The 21,329-nt window shown below is 37.5% G+C and overlaps 1 long non-coding RNA gene across 1 annotated transcript; it reads right to left on the bottom strand.

Annotated features, from left to right (window-relative positions):
• Nucleotides 1–18,205: 18,205 nt before the first annotated feature.
• LOC117176078 lies at nt 18,206–18,935 on the bottom strand. Its single transcript, XR_004467579.1, has 3 exons — nt 18,815–18,935; nt 18,597–18,710; nt 18,206–18,443 (listed from the first exon to the last, which is right to left on the bottom strand). It is a non-coding gene; the product is annotated as an uncharacterized LOC117176078 (long non-coding RNA).
• Between the last annotated feature and the right edge of the window lie 2,394 nt (nt 18,936–21,329).

Genomic DNA, 21,329 nt, shown 5'->3' with positions numbered 1-21,329 from the left:
ATTTTCTTCAGATTTCCTATCTTGTATCATTCAGTTTAGCGTTGAAGAGAAGAAAAAATTGTATATGAATAGTCTAAGAGTTTAGTAGTATAATGAAAAGTGCAGACAGGTTAAATCTATTTATTCCGTTCTAGTCTTACTTTCTTCGAATGGAACCAACAGCCGTGAAAAATGCAATTCGGACAGTTGTTACGAACTGTTTTTATGACGGCTGCTTCGAAGTCGCTCATGGCATCTTTTAGACCACATTTTAAATCTGGAAAAAATTCAAATAATTTTTGCAAGACAGCCTCGTACAGTGCTGAGGTTCATCTTTTCATCAAAACAAAAACTGTTCCCACGGCCTGCAATGAATTGTAAATGGTTTCATCACATGTCAATGTTTGCCTAATCTTTGTAAAGGGTCATTCGCGAATTACGTGAGGTTTATTTTTCAATTTTTAAACCCCTTCCCCTCCGAAGGGCTTCTTGTACATTGAGTAAACATAAGAGTTCAACATGAAACGATGATTTACCCCCCCCCCCCTCCCATAGTCTTAAGTAACTTACAGATGGCCCATAAAATCGGACTGCGGATAGTAGCAACTAAAGTAAAAAGGTGATATATGAGATCATCTCTTTTTTGTCAATTTAATTAAATTATCAACTTCTCATAATACAGAAGGTGAAAGATAAAATTGGCATTTCCGCTTAAGGCAAGCTCAGAGAAAAAGTTGTCTTAAACCAAAACCATTGTCCCCTTGCATGTTTTGCTTTAAACCATATGAATATTTGTTTAGAAGAACAGTATTACTTGCCTTTAACATTAAATAAAGTTTTTCTCAAACGAATAATGTTTTCTTTAAAAATATTCATTTCTATACAAAGAAAAATCCGCTTTACCTTCAATTTAAGAGGAAATTTGATTCGTGTCAAAAGAAATAATTTCGACACAATAGAACATTTCTTTGATTATAGCATATGAAAGATATGAACCTTGTACTTCATTGAAGCAAAATATAAATATTTTATTTGCATTCTATAAGAAAATTCATATTGTGTGTGTTATTTTTGAAAAATAAAGCATGTTCTCTATCATTGGAAAAAAGTATATTTTATGAAATTAACGTAGACCTCATATATTGCTACGGTACTGTGGAGTGTTCTTATACTGTGTTTACTCAAAAAAATGAAGTACAATTCTTCGTAAATAAGTACCTTGTCCATCACTCGCACGACCACAGTGTACAGCTGGCAAATTTTTGGAATTCTAGGGATTACCTGTGTTAAAATAAGTGTTAGAAATATCTTAATGTAGAAACATTATAGAAGATAGTAGAAGATGTGCAATTGGTTTAGTATGGTTTATGATAAGTCTGACATGGAAAGTCAAAATATTTATAACTGCATTGTTATTCACAAGTATATATGCAAACAAAATTATATTTATGAAATTACGTCGTCCTTTTCTCTTTAAATGATTAAAAACTTTTTTGCAATTCAATCGGTACAGCGACCAAGAAACAGGCCTTCCTTCCAGAAGCTGAGGGATTGACAATCCCTCAGAATGAGGCTGTGGAGACGGGAGCAGCGAGTGAGTCACAAGAAAAATAAAAGAACCTACAATTTCCTGAAAAGAAGAATCAGGAGCAAAGCTTAGCAGGATAGTAGATTAGCTGCGAGGTCTGAGACGTCGGCGACTATAGAGCTGAATAGCACTATTAAGGGCCAGAAGAGAGGAAGGGGCTCACAGGATGTCCCAGAAGGGGTGGGGGGCTAAGCATATGAAGAGGTACAAGACTTTCCATTAGCCGGTAAATAGGAAGTCATCGGGGAATGGACTTAAAGCTGACGAGAGGACAAATTCCCTGATGGTGGTGGCGCCGGATACGAGCTACCCAGACTCGTTGCTCACTGAAGGGCGTTTGAACTATTCAGGGAGGCCAACTGGAGGGCGCTAGAAATAGTTTTCCTAAATAAATGGCCAAAATTTGAGACGTCCTTTAGTAGAAAAGGGTTCTATGTATTTATCGCATCTGACCTAGCGGCTAAAGATGATATACGAGGTGTGTTCAAAAAGTAAGGTGACTTTTCAATTTTCGCGGACTACGTACATTCAAGTTTTAAATCTTTTGTTTTGTTGTGTTGGTACACTCGTCACGATCATATGTTCACAGTTTTGACTATATAGCTCGTGTTGTTTTTCTGGCAGAGGCGTAAAAGGTTCGAAGGGCTTGGTGTGCTCGGCGATTTTCTTCTTTCGAAAAAAATGGAGCAAAGAGTTTGCATTAAATTTTGTGTGAAAAATGGAATCCAGTGCTCTAAAACTCTTGAAATGTTGAGAGTTGCATACGGTGAGTCTACTCTGTGTAAGAAAAATGTGTATAAGTGGTACAAGCTGTTCCAAGAAGGTCGAGAGGATGTCGAAGACGAACATCGCCCTGGACGTCCCAGCACGTCAACAACAGATGAAAACGTTTAAGCAGTGGAAGAAATGGTGTTGAAAAATCACCGAATTACCATCAGAGAAGTTGCTGAAGATGTTGGCATATCGGTTGGCTCATATCATGTCGTTTGCGAGAGGCGATACGCAAAAAACTTCCGGAACTTTGGAAAAACAATTCGTGGCTTTTGCATCACGATAATTCACCTGCTCATTCATCGTTGCGTGTGAAAGATTTTCTGACCAAAAACAGCACCACAGTCATGCCTCAGTCTCCATATTCACCGGATTTGGCCCCCAGTGACTTTTTTCTTTTCCCAAAGCTGAAGAGACCCATGAAAGGACATCTATTTTCAACGATTGAGGAGATAAAAACTGCATCGCTGAAAGAACTCAAGGCTATACCACAAAATGATTATCAGAAGTGCTTCGATGATTGGAAAAAGCGTTGGCACAAATGTATTATGTCTGAGGGGGATTACTTTGAAGGGGACAACATAAATATTGAGGAATAAATGAATATTTTTTTAGAAGATCATTAAGTCACCATATTTCTTGAACACACCTCGTATATTAAACTGTAGCCAACACAAGGAGTTAAAAGGTGAGGACCTCAAATTAGATGGTGCAAAGTTGCTAGAAAAAAAGATAAGGGCTACGGCTTTATTCCCAGGTAAGATGAAAGATCCGTATTTGGACGCTCTTCTGATCCTCAACAACAGGCCTATTTACTACCTTGGACAGGTCCACATTAGAGTTGCCGGCCAGGAATAGCATGGCACAGCTGCGAGAAACATAGGTATCTAACTAATTTAGAAGACTTGGTGAGTTCCTGATACCATAAGGGGATAGAAGGAGGTTGGGGGGGCTTTGTTTTTTTAGACGGATCCGAAGGCAGTTAAAGAGAGGTTCTGGATACTAGCGAAGGCCGTCAACGTTGATCTATTGCTGGATTTATGCTCGACAAATGAACACGGGGAAACGTTTCATAATTCGGTCAGGAGAAAGTTATCGACATCACTCTATGCACGGGTAATTCGAGAGACAATGTCGAGAAGCGGAGAGACTGAGACGAAACAGCTCTCTCAGATCACTCAGATCTAAGGTTCAAGTTGGGATTAATCGCACGCGCGGGCCCTTAGTGGGCTGAAAATCCAAGAAGAAGAGATTGGTACCAGTATTACACGGAACGAATGAGTTCACTCTCGTGATGCCCAGGTCAATTTTAAGTCATGGGCACCCTGAAGATGGCAGTCAAGATTTTCATGAAGGCTATTAAATATACTTTTGAAATTAATTGTCTATTCATAAGAGGGCAAATAGCTTGGGAGTAACAGTGGTAGATCGGAGAACTTTAAAAGGTTCGCAAGAAAACCAGGGAGGCTTCAACGTTTAGACTGCATGTACGACGATAAGGGATATTCAGTGTCGAACGAGGAGACCTTGGCTGATCTGCTAAGCTTACTTTTTCCAGAATGTTTAAGACCGTGAGAAAATAGGGCGACACCTCTGAGGCAACCAAAGTCACCTCTTGCTTAACTGGGTCATAAACGGTGGTCAGCACACGAGATCGTTACCACCTGCAGGATCTAATTCACACATTTCTTACTGAAAACATTGGAAATACTTGTGGGTTGACATCCGTGACAAGGTGTTATCTATAGGACTAGGTACAGTAGGGCTAGTCGCTTGACAAGATGGCCCTCAACGGAGCAGAAAACCTTATCGAAGGACAACTGGGGCCTTCAATTACATCTCTAGAGAGGTAATTAGTGTGGCCATGATTGCACATGGTTTTCCAATTGCAGTCGTGGAATGAACCAGCCACATGCAGGCTCACAGAAACCTTACGAAGCTAACAGGAGCCAGCATCTTGATGCGCTCTTTAGAATAATGAAACAATCACTGGAGATAGTGAATTCTTGATGCAAGAAGACTGGACTATCGGTCAATCCGAGTAATACAGATGCGCTGGTATTTACCAGATGGTATAAGTGGTGAACCGCGAGTGCACTGAAATTGGGAGCACAACAAGAACTGAAAATCCCAGCATGAGCTTCATAGCTACCTAGAAAGGACCTATGCGGTAGTGATCTGGTGCAGCAGAATCGTACATTCTTCATTAGGCTCACCAGAGCTTTGAAATTCACACTCACGGTGATACTCCTGGCACTGACAGAGTTGGAGCCTTTACATCCCACTAAAAAGGCCGTGGCTGCAAAGTATCCTGGAGATGATATATTGTGAATGGCGAAATTATCTAGACAGCAGGGCAGACACCAACCGATATCGCGAGTAGACTGATTCTGAACATGCTCGTATACAAAATGCTCACAAGGTATCTATTCGACAAGAAGCATCGTGTCAGCCTATCCAGGAAAGATCAATGAGAACGCCACAGTCCCACGCCACAGTCGTATAATTTAAGATTATGGCCATGCTGCAGTGCGCCAAAAAGGCACAGGGGTATTGAAAGTAAAGAACGCCCAGCCAGTTGTACGCATTTCTAGTAGGTTAGTTTCTACAGAAATTCAGAGTTATCTTACCCAGGAACGTCAGAAGGAGCTAGAAGAACTGGCGACGGGCTGCAGACAGTTCCTAGTTCTAGTGGGCTTAAAATAAAACTTTAAGCCAGCGAAGAGAATACTAAAGTTCGGGAGAAAGGAAGTCTCCTCTATCGTCTGTTTAGAAAAGAATATGAAACAACTATTCATATTCTTTGTCAGTGACATTCGATTACAATCTCCATCTACCTATCCCTACGTGTGTTCTCCTTCGTTGACCAACACTCCCTATCCAGCTTACATCACTCTTTTTCCACAAATATCTCCTCATATTTACACGCTCCACTCCCCGCTATAAACCCTAAACTCGTTTTTCGTGTCTTCCACCTAAAATTATATGACAATATATATGACAATATATAAGAATATAGTTGGGCGTATTACTTGCTTACCCCAGTGTCTACTTCACATACATCTACTGTATCCTATTAAGCTCCTCACTTACCTTACACCCCTAAACCTCCACTCTGTGAAATAATACGCTCATCACTAGCGACTCAAATAATTACATTCTCCTTACAAAAACGTCTGCGAACAACCTCTTTCCCAGCCTCCACACCTGCCTCATCACCATATTTGCCCTTCTTACTCTCTCTTCTATATAACCAGTCACTTTCCTATTCCTCCGAAAGAGGAAACCCAAATATAAAAACTCTTTTATCTCCTGTACCGCTTTTCACTTCCACTTATACTTTCTTCCCTTATTTCTCCCACTTCCTTTCCTTTAAAGCTTCTTCATTATTTTCCAGCAGCAGTATGCCATCTGTATATGCGACTGACCATATCCTGGCACCACCTACTACTCCAGCCGCCAGCCTACTTTCCATATCAGCGATTAAAATGGCAAAAAAAGTTGGGCTAAGCGGACACACTTGCCCAAACACCCTATCTATCCAAAAACGTTCAGCGCATCTCTCCCCACCTATCAACCGATTTTTCATCTACTTATATATCTTCCTTATCCTTTCTTCTTTCCCGTCTCTTTTATTGCCTCCCACATCCTCCCCCTATCTACCGAAGGGAACACGCCTTTAAGATATACATAAAACGCGTACAATTTGGCACCCTATTTGGCTAGTTTTCTATTCACTAAGTGCTTCAAGACGTTAATATTGTCAATAGTACTGCTTCCCTCACTGAAGCTCGCCTGCGTCTCCGACAGTATTCATTTCCCCTCAAGATCCTTCCGCAACCTATTTGCCAACACTATCGCGTATATTTTGTAACCCGTATTCATTAGCATAATTCCTCTATAATATTCCTGCCACTTCCTAGACCCTTTTTTTACAGTAGTACAATTAACTCCCCTCTCGATCCTCTTGAGGATCCCTCATCCCTCTATACTCTCTTTACTACCACCTTCAGCCTCTCCTTTACTCCTTGTCTGCTAGAGAGCCGCGTTTCGATCTCTAATTCTACCAGCCCTGCTTCCTTAGATCTTCTCAACTTCTTTATCTGCATCTATATCTCCTCGTCATACAGCTCCTCTCCATATGCCTCCCTCGTTCCTACAATGCCATCATCTCCCTCCCGTATATCTAATCCCTGAAATGTAGTACCCTCCACCTATACTCCCTTGGCAATTTTGGCTTTAGTCTATCCAATTCCTTTCTCCCTACCCATGTCTCTACCAGACCCACCACATCAAATTCCTGAATATATTTGCAGAAATCCTCATCGTTCTTCCTTACCCCTGCTAGGTTCCAGTAGAGCACCTTTAATACTCCTCCACCCTGCTTTACTCGCATCCAGCTGCTTACCACAAAACAAATTCCCCTGCATTTCCTTCAACACATTTTTCTCCTCGTCCCATGCCCACATTCACTCCTCTCCATCTTATCCCTGTCGTTTCGCATTCTCTACACGTCCCCTTCCTTCATCGTAATATCATGATTGATGAAAACCTTCTTGTTCCTAATCCTATTTTTGTTACGCATTACCCCTAATTTTTCTTTCCAACTCTTAAAGTACACAACCGCCACTTTATTCTCCTTTCTCCCCTCTATGCTAACTTTCATTATCTAGCTTTTAACCCAGCCTATGCTTTGTAACAGGGCTTCTACCTCCTCACTTTCTTTTCCGCTATCTATCGCTAGTCCTCTTATCACAATATTATTACGCTTATCTTTCCTCTCTATTCTCCCCATCATCAACTCCATTGCCTTTATCCTTTCTCTATCCACTCCGTCCTGCTTCTCATCCGTACGCTCTCCCAATTTCTCTTTTATCTCTCTTACTCTTCTTTCATTTACTTCATATACTTCATTTACTTCATATTATCCTTTTTTCCTGCCTCACTGATACAACCTCGCTTGGCAATGCTTCTACTTTCTCCATATGCTCTTCTACCTTCTTTTATCATCTCTCCTCTGTCACCCTTAGGTCCTCCCTCATACTTTCCGTCTACTCTATAGCCGCCTTTACGTCCTCCTTCAACCCTCAGACCTCCCCATATAGCACCCCCAGAACCTACTTCTCCGCCTGACACTCAATTTTAGGGGGGGGGGGGTGACCTAATTGTGCGTACGCTTTTTTTAAACGGACTCTCTAGCGCGCTTTTCTCCGGACTCTCTTTGCTGTCTCTTTTCCTCTTTAATATATCCTCCTCACCACTTGCGCTAGTCGCTTCTTCCCTCGCCTTTTCGCTTTCTTCGTTCAGATTTTTCCCTTCCCCTGAAGCGCCATTCTACAGTGGGCCAAGCACAGCTGGCCGCCGTGGCCTGTTGAAAATTTCCTCCCCGTCCTATTCACTACTAGCCAACTGCCATTCATAATAAAGCCAAAGGATGTCCCTCAAGGCCGCTGTCGCTTACCGCCCCAAATGTTCCCTTTCCTTGCATTATTTCACTCCTCACAGCTACTGCATAAAAACCTTTTCTCTCTCATGAAATCCCTCAGCACGACGAGAACTACCCTTGGACACCACAAAACTACCCTGCTCGCTTGGCAAACTAACCTCACTTTTCCTATTTAGGCAAAATCCACCTCATAACTACAATGTAAATTAATTTTTCACTCTCCAATTCACCATTTCACAACCCTACACACCTCTTAGGCTTTCACTTTCACACTCCACTCACCTTCCACACAAACTTCGTAAAATTTTCTTACCACCTGTCATTCAAATCTTTCTCACTAACGCTACCAACATGCAAGTAGCAGTAGGCCTGCTCACATAAAAACTGATTTTTATTTCAATATTAACAAGTAAATTTTTTTTTACGGTGAGTAAATAAATTATATAAACATCTCTTTTTTGATAATAAGAGATTAAGGATGTTTTTAATTTTCATAATGCCTTGAATTTCCACAGTAAAACAATCTATATCGAAAACATTATATTTACTTCGAAAGTTCCGTCTAGAAAAACCTCCGAAGCGCTGTTTAATTCTTTTAACAATTTTTTGCTAGAGAAAATTATAGCGCTACTTTCTCCAACTTGGACTACTGCCTGCATGATGTTTGATATTGAGTACATAGTTAGAATCAACTGGGCAACATTGTATAAGGACGTTGGCTGCTTCCATCCCAATTTCCTTCTCTTCCTCAACATAGCCTGCTTTTCAGAACCATAAGCAAGGCACGTTGGTCTACCACTATCGCGATATCTATAATTACCAATTCACTAATATTCATCAAGGAAAGTAGTATCTTTAAAAAAATAAAATGCCTCGGAACATTAAAAATTTATAACGTTATATATTTCTGTTTAATTTTGGATTCATAGAGTCATTTGCATTTATTAAATACCACTTTCATTTAAAAATCAGAGTAGTTTTAGTAAGAAACATTTTTTGTCAAAAAAAAGCTGATGAGGTGAACCCTTTATTTAAATTAGTAACATCTTAGATATAATATTTAAATTGGTGTTATACGTACTCTCTTACTACAGTGTTAAAAATGTCTATCAACTCAAGCGATTCATTTTGACACCGCTGTATCATTTCTCTTCTTGCATCTTTATTATGTTTGAGAAATGTGCTCGGATTTTGACATGCGTGCGATTTACCTGGTACATGATTGCCATTTTTCAATCTTAAATGACCTAGCATAACAGACGTGTGTAGCATCAGCCAATTGGTAATTAGAGTGTATGGATGTTGTCTATGGAGGGGGGGGGGGGGCATGGCGCTGCCGTTTATTTGTAACCCAGTCACTGATGAGCTGACTCGTTATTGTCTCATGTAAGGACAAAACTGCAAATGAGATATGTCATATGGCGCCGTTGCCTTAGCAACGATGAGTCGACTAATCATGAGGCGGGCTACCAAGGGATGGTGTCTCAATACTTTCTCACCAATTGGTCGACACCCCGCGAGCCTGCTACGTTGAAACCTTCTCATTCACACGCACATGTTTCAGACAGGGTTTAAAATATTCATTATTGTCCTAGTACATTAGTAGTCGACCATTTCGCCATCTGGTGGCAAAAGATGAGAACTAGAAAGAAACCTCGAGTTTCAATACCCTTAGAGCGGGTTGAAACATAGTGTTTGCATCCTTAGAGTTGAGACATTTTGTTTTCGAATTTCAGTGCGTGTAGATCGGGCTGAAATACACGCAGAAGACTTCACGCTCTTTAAAATCGCTGTTTCATCTCCTGTAATGCGACATACCATAAATGAATACCGAAAGGTAAGGAATGAAAAAAACGGTAAAAAAATTGTTCAGTCTGAAATTCCTCCTACAACATCTTTGACATTAACAGTACATTATTGTGAAGATAATTTCAACGATAAGTACATATTTTTATTTTAAATAGAAAGATAAGAAACTAATTATGTGAGATATTTTATTAAATGAATTATAAATTTTAAAATGTTTTTTTAGAAGTATTACTAGAAGTATTTATCAAAGCATTGAAAAAAGCATCTATTAAAAAACTTGAGGTTAGGTTTTCTGCTTGAAACATTTCCAATATTGTATGTATGTTACCATTCGTCTAAAACATTGATTTTGCTGAATTCACAAATTTAATATGTAAAAATAAATATTTGAAAGTGTTAACGTTATTCATTCCGTGTACTATTTAATTAGAACATGTACAATTATGGCAATATGAATTTATTTCAACTTTATATGGATGGAACGGATGCAATACTTAAAATATATGACATTTTATTTTAAAGAAATCTGGTAAAAGTTAGGACCATTTCGCTGGCCGCACCACCCATGCAAATTTACCTTTTCTCGGACAAAAATTTAGTGCAGAATTTGTTAAAACTTGTAAAACAAAAGTAGAATTTTTGCATCACCGGAAGTACCTGATTCCTTAGAAATGCACCGGCAGGGTCAGCGAAACATTTTTCTGGCACCGACATTATCCAAAATAAACTTTATATGGGTTCATCATTTTTGTATTAATTTGTTAAATTTGCGCAACAAACTTCAACCCCTAAAAACCACACCATTTTGGACAAACGTCATATCGGATCCAGCAAAACGTATGTACCGCTGGTTAGGGAAGTGGTATTGTAAAAGTGCAGGATAATATCGGTTATAATACGGTTCAAATTTACCACGTTAACAACTGGTATTTTCAAGTTCACTAATTCCAGTGTTCATATTGCACTTTTGCGGTAAAATTGATTTAATTATTGTGAAATTGCACTAATAATTGCTGCGAGTTCATAACTAACTTGTAGAAATAATGCATGAATCATAGTGAAACGTTTAAAAACCGACTTGCAATTTTCAACCACTTTTTTACAGAGTAGGCCGTGGTCACACAATGCTTTAGGGGTGCAGAACTATAATAGACAGTAGCGCCATCAAACGATCGCGCAGGTTTTTAAGATAAGATAATAGACGATACATGTTATATCCAGATGATCTGTCGATAATGATGATAAACAAATAAAATTACATAAATAACTACTGAAATAATTATTTATATAATTATGTTTGTTTTTCAATTGTTTTTTTTTATAAGAACGTGTTTTAAGGAAAAAGCAACTCACTGTAGGTTCGTTCGAATGAAAAAAAGTTCCACTGACAGCGCGTCAGAGCATCTTCAACAAAAAGAAACGTTAAATAAATTTGTACCCCTTCACATTTTGGCGATCCTACCAGGATAGTGCTTCCACGATATATCAAGAGAAGCCTGTCATTGTGACGAAACTTGCAAGTTGAAATTCTACGGACTTCGTAGAGACAATTTTTCTCCTGATTTTCTCACGGAAATCCGAAAAGTCAAAAAGGAAGAATTCTGGGGAATCCTGAAGAAGAACTTCAGGCTTCAGGTTAAAACAAGAAAAGTCAGAAACTTGAATAAAAAATATTTGGTGAATTTAGTAGCCACTATATAACATAAAATTCTTGATTTCCGAAATTCGTAAAACCGAACAAGGCTCGCGAAAATTTCGAATAGGCAGCTGTCTATCTCTTGACCCTAACTACGTAGATTTCAGCACAGTACGCAACGCTGAGGAGCTAGGATTCTACTTTCTCAAAAGTTACAAGTTAAGGCTCAAAAGCCATTCCACTTTAAAAAAGCACGAAATTATGCTGTTGATATGGAAGTGTAGTTAAAGGAAGCGCAACGGGCACAGATAACACCCACCACCCTCCGAAACCCCATGAGGACTGAATCAAATATACCATCACGGCAATTTGTACCAAATCCAGCTAATTCTACACCATTTGAACCACCACATTTTAGGAAAAAACAGCCTATTCCGACAGTTTCTGGTAACTGCCATAATTGGGGAAAAGCCGCGTATCTTAAGAGCAAATGTCCTGTGTACATGCCGCAAAATTTTTCACAAGGTACTTTTTGAAGATACGACCACAGACAGTTCAGAATCTCGGGGAAGAGGAGCAACTCTATTCAGACCGAGTGGAAATAAGCCAAGAAGAAGTCAACGAGCAATTTTAATACGAAGATACAGCTGAGTAACCGGCATATGCGATAGATTGCAGTCAATGTCGGGAAGAAGGGCAAACGGAATTGATTACCGATTATCATTCGACTCTGTGGCAGTCATTAACTCGATTAAAGAAAGCATGCTGACGAAGGACAGCAAGACTTTTTTTTCTTAAAAACAATTTTATAATGAAAAAGGACCGGAATCAGTCCCAACCGGTAACCTATTATAATTACGTTAGTGAAAAACGTTTCTTTCATGTTGTTTCAAATGACTTACCGTTACCCGGAGACATCATTATAGACTTACCAATTCTGAACAAGCATGATAGATGCGCGATCACAGCTAAATTTGTAATCCTAGAAAAATACAAACTACCGCTTAATGATGATGGAATCTATGTCAATGCAAATTCCACGAAAATTAACTGTATCCAAACTAATCTGCCCGACAAAACTGAGGTCTGGATAAATGGAACAGAAAATATCCCCGAAAAAATGTATCAGGTCAAACAGGCACTGATAAAAGTAACCCCCTTTAAATATGAAAGAATACCGCAACTAGTTGAAGCCCCTATGGATGATGAAATTGTTAGTATAAATAAAATCTCCGAATAATCGATTCGCGAAATTCAGCCTGACAAGTATTCAAGAATAGCAAACCTCCTATCTAAAGCTCGACTAGATTACGTAGAACTGGCCATGGCTGACTCAATTTGGAAAATAATCTCCCAATACGCAGATCTGTATACAATGGATAATAACTCTATACCGTGCACCAGCCTCACAGAACGTGAGGTCGTTCTTAAATCAGGATAAACCGTAAATATTTAATCTTATAGACCATCTGAATTTCATAGATAGCTTTTGTAAGAGCACCTTGTCGACCTATTAGAACAGGCAATAGTACGACACTCTAACTCACCTTTCAACTTTGCCATATGGGTGGTAGCCAAAAAGGGCGAAACTAAGAATGGTGGTAGGTTACCGAAATATAAACGAGAACTCTGATCAACATGCCTACCCGCTTCGGGTGATAGATGCCATTCTGGATCACTTAGGCAAAGTAAAGTTCTTTTCGGCCTTCGACCTGAGTTCAGGATTCCATCAAATACCATTGGATCCAACCTCCATCAAGTATACGGCTTTCTCTACCAACAAGGGCCACTTTGCATAAACCCGAATGCCTTTCGGCCTGAAGAACGCACTAGTCACATTCCGGCGAATGATGGACTATGCTCTGATAGGACTAGTAGAGAAACGTTGTTCTGTTTATTTGGACGATATAGTAGTTTTCGGATCAACTATAAAAGCGCATAAGGAGAATTTCAGTGCACTGCAGGATCGCTTGCGTGAAACAGGCATGAAACTCCAGCCTCATAAATGTAAGTATTTAAGACCTTAGTTAAAATATCCCAGACAAGTTATCACAGCAGATGGTGCTAAGCCCAATCTAGCGAAAATCTCAGCCGTCAAAGATGTTAAGGAACCTAAGTGTCTTAGGGACCTCTAATCTTTCTTAGGACTTGCAGGATATCACAGGAAAGGACCCCGCACTAAATGTATGTGAAAATGGCTTTCGGTGGGTTTAGCTGAAACTTTGTAATTTTTAAGGTCATAAGTGCCGGATGAAATGTCCGTAAAAAAATTCAAAAAAGTGGACAGTTTTAGCGCTATGCGGCGCTAAGCGCTCAAGATCAGTGAATAAAACGAATTACAACAGATTTTGTTATAAAAGCGATGTCAACATGTCAAGAGCCAGAAATAGTTTAATATTTCGCAAAAGCTACTGGGATTGGTTCTATTCGCTGATCATGGGTGCTTAGCCTTCGGCCCTCTTGCGAAGGGTACACTGTTATTATCGGAATGTGCGCACTAGTTACTAATGTTACTTTGGGTACCATTTCTGCCTTTAAAAAAGTGATTAATTAGACAAGTTAAAATCTTGGGCGCTTAGCATTTGATCGTTTTGAGAAGCGCGCTACCTGAGTCAACGGTGTAGGTGAAAATATGACATACCACGATCTGAACCGTGATTTCTATGTTGACATTGCTTTTGTAACAAAATCTGTTGTAATTCGTTTTATTCACGAATCTTGAGTGCTTAGCGCTGCATAGCGCTGAAACTGTCCATTTTTTTGGATTTTTTTACGGATATTTCATCCGGCACTTATAACCTTAAAAATTACAAAGTTTCAGCTAAATCCACTGAAAGCCATTTTCCCATACATTTAATGCGGGGTCCTTTATTAAAAACTTCTAACATATCTCCAAACAACTGACAGAACAGACTCAAAAAAGTAATTCTTTTAAATGGACCAATAGGCACCAACAAGCTTTCGACCGATTAAAAGAATCCTTATACACGGCCCCCGTGCTCTGATACCCCAATTATCAGAAGGAATTTCTGTTCATCACCGATGCTTCCAATATAGGAATAGGAGCAGTACTCAGCCAGGACGGCCACCCTTATTGCTTTATCTACAGAATACTTAATGGAGTCTAGCAAAACTACCCAACCTCAGAGAAAGAAAATAGCAAAATCAAACTTAAAAGAAAAATCAAGCTTAGCAAAATATAATTTTTTTAATTAACATAAAAAAAAAGATTCTGGGTACGTCCGTTAGCATTTTCGCTACCATTCCCCAGATTTTGAAAACAAAATCTTTATTATTGTAAGCAAAAATCCTAGAGAATCTAACACTGATAAAATCTATATAATTACTTCAGTATCACACACATTAATCAAATTTAGGAAAAGTACTCGTAATTTTTCAATGAACCCCCAAGAAAATACCAACATTTTCAAATAAAAAAGGACATAGATGCCGAAGTTTAGCACTTCAGAAGGACATAAGCGGCAAAACCTATAACCTCGAAATGGCGTAAGGCATAAGGTTTAAAACAACGAACAGGCATACGCGGCAAATTTTGGAATACCAAAAGGATTTAAGTGCTAATAATGCTGATGAAAAGAACTGTCGCGCGGGCGTCCTCTTGAAATTCCAACTTTTAGCGCTAATGTCATTTTGACGTATCTAACTTGCGAACTTAAGCTCTTTTGAAAATCTAGAATTTGGCGCTTGTGATTTTCCTAGATTGTAATCTTGGACGCTTATACCCTTTTGAAATGCTGAGCACTAACCCTTACTTTGTTTTCTAATTTGAAACATTGGCGTTTATGCCATTTTGGTGATCTAAATTAAACCGCTAATTCTTTTTATGAATTCGACTCAAAGTTTCCATAGAATCGCTATGAAAACGTGATTTGCCACGCATTCGAAAATGATTAATAATGTTAAAAGGATCACACACATCACATCCCATGCTTTTGTCGTTACAGACAAAGTAAACTGTACCGCTAGGTCTCATCGAACATCACTTGGGTGTTTCAGGTCCTAAAAAATTACCCCTTTTGTTCCTCCGACTAATGCTGGTGGTAAGAAACCTCGCTCGAAAACCGAAAACCAACCCCTAGTTTATAAATTCACAAAATTCTGGTAAATGTCCAATTCAGTTCGAACTTAATACATATAAGATCGTTTAGTAGCTTAAAAAATTAATAAAAAGCATCCCCTAATCATGCTAGTGGCAGAATATCTCTATCAGATACCGAATAACCACCCCTAATGAAATCCGATTTTTGAAAATTCGGAAAATCGACAAAAACAGACAAAGGGTAATAAGAAGTTGGGTGTTTAACGTCCTGAAAAATTACCCCCTTTGTTCCCCCGACTAATGCTGCTGGTAGGAAATCTCGCTCGAAAACCGAAAACCCACCCCTAATTTATAAGTTCACCAAATTCTGGTAAATGTCCAATTCAGTTCGAACTTAATACATATAAGATCGTTTAATAGCTTAAAAAATGAATAAAAAGCATCCCCTAATCATGCTAGTGGCATAATATCTCTATAAGATACCAAAAAACCACCCCTAATGAAATCCAATTTTTGAAAATTCGGAAAATCGACAAAAACAGGCAAGGGGTAATAAAAAGTTGGGTGTTTAACGTCCTAAAAAATTACCCGTTTTATTCCTCCGACTAATGCTGGTGGTAAGAAACCTCGCTCGAAAACCGAAAACCCACCCCTAATTTATAAGTTCCCAAAATTTCGGGTAAATGTCCAATTCAGTTCGAACTTAATACATATAAGATCGTTTAATAGCTTAAAAACTGAATAAAAAGCATCCCTTAATCATGCTAGTGGCAGAATATCTCTATCAGATACCAAAAAACCACCCGTAATGAAATCCAATTTTTTAAAATTCAGAAAATCGACAAAAACAGTCAAAGGGTAATAAAAAGTTGGGTGTTTAACGACCTGAAAAATCACCCCTTTTGTTCCCCCGACTAATGCTGGTGGTAAGAAATCTCGCTCGAAAACCGAAAACCCATCCCTAATTTATAAGTTCACCAAATTCTGGTAAATGTCCAATTCAGTTCGAAATTAATACATATACGATCATTTTATTGCTTATAAAATTAATAAAAAGCATCCCCCTAATCATGGTAGTGGGAGAATATCTCTATCAGATACCAAAAAATCACCCGTAATGAAATCCAATTTTTGAAAACTCAGAAGATCGACGAAAACAGGCAAAGGGTAATAAAAACTTGGGTATTTAACGTCCTGAAAAATTACCCCTTTTCTTCCCCCGACTAATGCTGGTAGTAAGAAACCTCGCTCGAAAACCGAAAACCCACCCCTAATTTGTAAATTCACAAAATTCTGGTAAATGTCCAATTCAGTTCGAAATTAATACATATACGATCATTTTATTGCTTAAAAAATTAATAAAAAGCATCCCCCTAATCATGGTAGGGGCAGAATATCTCTATCAGATACCAAAAGAGCACCCCTAATGAAATCCAATTTTTGAAAACGCAGAAAATCGACAAAAACAGACAAAGGGTAATAAAAATTTGGGTGTTTAACGTCCTGAAAAATTACCCCTTTTGTTCCCGCGACTAATGCTGGTGGTAAGAAACCTCGCTCGAAAACCGAAAACCAACCCCTAATTAATAAGACCCCAAAATTCTGGTAAATGTGCAATTCAGTTCGATATTAATACATATACGATCATTTTATTGCTTGAAAAATTAATAAAAAGCATCCCCCTAATCATGGTAGTGGCAGAATATATCTATCAGGTACCAAAAAACCACCCGTAATTAAATCCAATTTTTGAAAAATCAGAAAATCGACAAAAACAGACAAAGGGTAATAAAAAGTTGGGTGTTTAACGTCCTGAAAAATTACCCCTTTTGTTCCCGCGACTAATGCTGGTGGTAAGAAACCTCGCTCGAAAACCGAAATCCCACCCCTAATTAATAAGACCCCAAAATTCTGGTAAATGTGCAATTCAGTTCGATATTAATACATACACGATCATTTTATTGCTTGAAAAATTAATAAAAAGCATCCCCCTAATCATGGTAGTGGCAGAATATATCTATCAGATACCAAAAAACCACCCGTAATGAAGTCCAATTTTTGAAAACTCAGAAAATCGACAAAAACAGACAAAGGGTAATAAAAAGTTGGGTGTTTAACGTCCTGAAAAATTACCCCTTTTGTTCCCGCGACTAATGCTGGTGGTAAGAAACCTCGCTCGAAAACCGAAAACCCACCCCTAATTAATAAGACCCCAAAATTCTGGTAAATGTGCAATTCAGTTCGATATTAATACATATACGATCATTTTATTGCTTGAAAAATTAATAGAAAGCATCCCCCTAATCATGGTAGTGGCAGAATATATCTATCAGATACCAAAAAACAACCCCTAATGAAATCCAATTTTTGGAAATTCAGAAAATCGACGAAAACAGGCAAAGGGTAAAAAAAACTTGGGTATTTAACGTCCTGAAAAATTACCTCTTTTCTTTCCCCGACTAATGCTGATGGTAAGAAACCTCGCTCGAAAACCGAAAACCCACCCCTAATTTATAAATTCACAAAATTCTGGTAAATGTCCAATTCAGTTCGAAATTAATACATATACGATCATTTTATTGCTTAAAAAATTAATAAAGAGGATCCCTCTAATCATGGTAGGGGCAGAATATCTCTATCAGATACCTATCAGTCCTAAAAAATTACCCCTTTGTTCCTCCAACTAATGCTGATGGTAAGAAACCTCGCTCGAAAACCGAAAACCCACCCGTAATTTATAAGTTCCAATAATGCTGGTAAATGTCCAATTCATTTTTATTGACACCCAAGAATTTGAAATTTAGAAATTAGAGGTAAAGACATGAAATTCACTAATTTCTTTTACACATTATTTTTTTTCATAATTACAGGTTTTCATTATTTAATTTTTTCAAGTTCAATTAATCGCCGTTTTTGAATTTCCGTTTTATATACATTTATTTCCTGTAACAGTTTTGCCTCTTCTGGAGGACTTCTCTGCACTCTTTGGAGCTTCCAAGGAGACGTTTTAAACTCCTTGTTTATTTGAAACATTTATCCTGATTTAGGAGCAGATCACTGTGATGTATTACAGTGATCTCCTCTGCAGTTATTTCTGCATGAATTTTTTTCGTTTTCTCCCTCCTTTTAACCAATGTGTACTTCTCGGAATCATCTGTAAACAGATAAAAAATAGTACTATAATCCGTTTAAAATTTTCAAAATACTGCCATTGAAAAGGTTATATTAGCGTGCTTTAGTACGTTTGGAATGGAGACATTTTTTTAATTTTCAGATACTATAAATATGAAGATAATCTGCAACTTACCACTCTCTATAACCTCTTCTTTCCTTGCATCATGGACCTCCAAACATTCACGTGTTTTTGAAGTTGCCTGTTCCGGCTCTGTGGCTGATTTTTGTTTGGGCTACTTCATCAATTCTAAAATAAAAAATACAAATGAGATATAAAAAAAACTATTTCCCGTTTTAATTATCAGTCCTGTATTAAAATGTTTACATCTTAAAAACAATATTATATCTTACCATTTCTGAACGTAAGTTTTTCCTCCACAGTTTCGTCTCGCTTTTTCGCGCTTTTAGTTTTTTTCTTCTGTCTTGCTTTAATTTGAGCTTTTATGAGCTGTACTGTAGGTTCTGCTTCGGAGTACGAATCCGAGTCAGAAACCTGAAAATTTTTAAACTCTATTCATTGATTCTTTAATTTATAGTATTGGAAATCTAACCGTGGATTTATATTTTGGGAACTTCGTCTGCATTTTTGACCTCTATAATTTATGGATGTTTAAAATTCTGAATTTTGCAGTTTGTCAGCATTTCATTCAAAACTGTTCAATTGAAAATTGTTAGTACCTTCCAGTTTATGTGTGTATGTTATTGCGCATTTGAATACAAAATTTAGGAACTGAAAAACTTTTAAACTTGACAGGGAAAAATGTTTGCGAACCGGGAAATGACTGGGAATTTTTTCTTCAATTAAAACGGTCAACCTCATTTATAGCTCTGCTAAAAATGTTTAAATTAACAGAAAAAAATTTGGAAACATTTTATTTTGCACTGAAGACAAAAATAAAGTTGACGTGTTCCGCCAAAAAAATGTATGACAAAATTATAGGGGGTGGCCACCCCTAAACCTTTTCATTTTTTGTCTACGATAATATATACTTTCCATACACCAATACAATTGGAAAAAAATGTTTAATGAAGGAAGTAAAATCGAGTCCATCCAACATAAATAAAAAAAATAAGCGAGGATAAAGCACCCCTCAAGTATGTTTAAAATTTTAAAAGAAGTCTAAAATCGACCCAAAAATCCGAAGAAAATACTTGTTGTGCACAAGAAAGATGATGAAGGTATTTACATATTTTTAAGAAAAAAAGAGCATTAAAGAGTGTAACTACCCCCAGAACTATTTATACACACTAAAAATCATAAAAGTAATTAAAAAGCATGCATATTTTATAGGAAAAAATAATACGTGCAGGTAAACTGTACAATACTTTCAAATCTAGACACTATACCTAAAATGTATTTTTTGAACTTTGAACAATAATGATATTCGTCCAAAAAGTTTTTAAAACATAATGATTTTTTACACCACGAAAATCAAATCACAACGATATTTGTACAACTTAATATGTCACAATGTGTTTCACAAGAATCACCGAAGCCAAGGTCCACCGGATTTTCGAATTAACCTACTTTTTCTGCAATATATCCGCTTTTGTACCATGAATATTCAAAAAGATTAATAAATTTCGAGGAGGTTAACTAATTATGCAACAAAGACTAAAGTTTAATAATATTATTCCTCATATGTACATAAAAATAACATAATCGAAAAAGTGTCACACACCATTTTTCCTAACTCTAAACTCAAATACATACTTTTAAAATGTTATTTTTCCTGTTGTTCCTATTGGAATAATATTCAAATTTACATTCAAAATCACCTTGTATTTTCGCTGGATAGCATGAAGCAATAAATGTACAATAATAGAATAGCTGACAACGAATAATGAGTCCTATCTGTAAAAATATTAAAGGTATGTTAAGCCGACGTAACTACATCTTCGAATCAAGTTGAAACCTATCTCATAATAAAGGGCTCATTTGATGCTAATTTAATGCATTATTGCCAAATTTAATGCTGCATTATTTAAAAATTAAACCGGGCGTTACGCTAGCTTAACGTTAAGCTGGCGGAACCCCATATGAAATAAACGCTGAATCGAGTTCTGTCCTATCAAATAATTAAGGGCTCATTTACTGCTCTCCAAACCCACCAAAAATTATTTTATAAAAGCCACCCCTAATACTGAAAAACCGCCCTTAATATAAATTATGCACAAATTGTAAATCTGATCCTACTATAATTAAGGGCTCATTTAATGTTCATTTAAGGCGCCATTGCCAAATTTAATGCTCTACTATTTTTAAAAACCCGGGGGTTACGCTAGCTCAACGTTAAGCTGACGGAACTCCATGTGAAATAAATGTTCAATCGAGTTCTATTGTACCACATAATTGAAGGCTCATTTAATGCTCTCCAAAACCACGAAAAATTATTTTCCAAAAGTTACCCCTAATACTGAAAAACCGCCCTTAATACAAATTATGCACAAATTCTAAATCTGATCATACTATAATTAAAAGCTCATTTAATGCTCATTTAAAGCCCCATTGCCAAATTTAATGCTGCACTATTTTTTTACCGGGGGTTACACTATCTTAACGTTAAGCTGGCGGAACCCCATGTGAAATAAAAGCTGAATCGAGTTCTGTCCTATCAAATAATTAAGGGCTCATTTACTCTTCAGTATTAGGGGTGGCTTTTGGAAAATAATTTTTAGTGGTTTTGGGGAGCATTAAGTGAGCCCTTAATTATGAGATAAGTTTCAACTCGATTCGAAGAAGTGGTTACGTCAGCTTAAAGTACCTAAATATTAAGTAAAGATGATGATATATAATTTTATAAAATTCTAAAATTATCGCAACAGGAACGACATGAAAGATTCGATATTCGTAGTCAGCTATTGA

This window comes from Belonocnema kinseyi, chromosome 1 (assembly GCF_010883055.1).
Source record: "Belonocnema kinseyi isolate 2016_QV_RU_SX_M_011 chromosome 1, B_treatae_v1, whole genome shotgun sequence".
Classification (NCBI taxonomy): Eukaryota; Metazoa; Arthropoda; class Insecta; order Hymenoptera; family Cynipidae; genus Belonocnema; species Belonocnema kinseyi.
This window is presented reverse-complemented; position numbering and strand designations above follow the sequence as displayed.